This window comes from Penaeus monodon, chromosome 33 (assembly GCF_015228065.2).
Source record: "Penaeus monodon isolate SGIC_2016 chromosome 33, NSTDA_Pmon_1, whole genome shotgun sequence".
In the NCBI taxonomy this organism is placed as follows: domain Eukaryota; kingdom Metazoa; phylum Arthropoda; class Malacostraca; order Decapoda; family Penaeidae; genus Penaeus; species Penaeus monodon.
In genome coordinates, this window is record NC_051418.1 from 31140725 (window position 1) to 31140996 (window position 272).

At 29.8% G+C, this 272-nt stretch overlaps 1 protein-coding gene across 1 annotated transcript in view; it reads right to left on the reverse strand.

Moving 5' to 3' along the window:
• The window catches only part of LOC119594376 (guanine nucleotide-binding protein subunit beta-2-like), a 41136-nt gene that overhangs the window by 24763 nt on the left and 16101 nt on the right, over positions 1 to 272 (reverse strand). The window lies entirely within an intron of this gene.

Genomic DNA, 272 nt, shown 5'->3' on the forward strand with positions numbered 1-272 from the left:
GTGACTTTTTTGTTTTTAATCACGCATATACGTATTTTTATCTATACTCATCTATGTAGAATAAATATCACTAACTAAACTCGAACGTGAACCTAGAATAGCTAAATAGTGAATGGTTAAAGTTAAGTATGACTTTCTAACGCAAGATATTTAAAATGCAGACAAAGATAATCATTTCTGCGCTTGAGTTACCGGATGTGGACACAGGGTAAAAAATACATAAAAAGACGCAACAGGAAAATCATTAAACATAAATACACATATAAAAATTC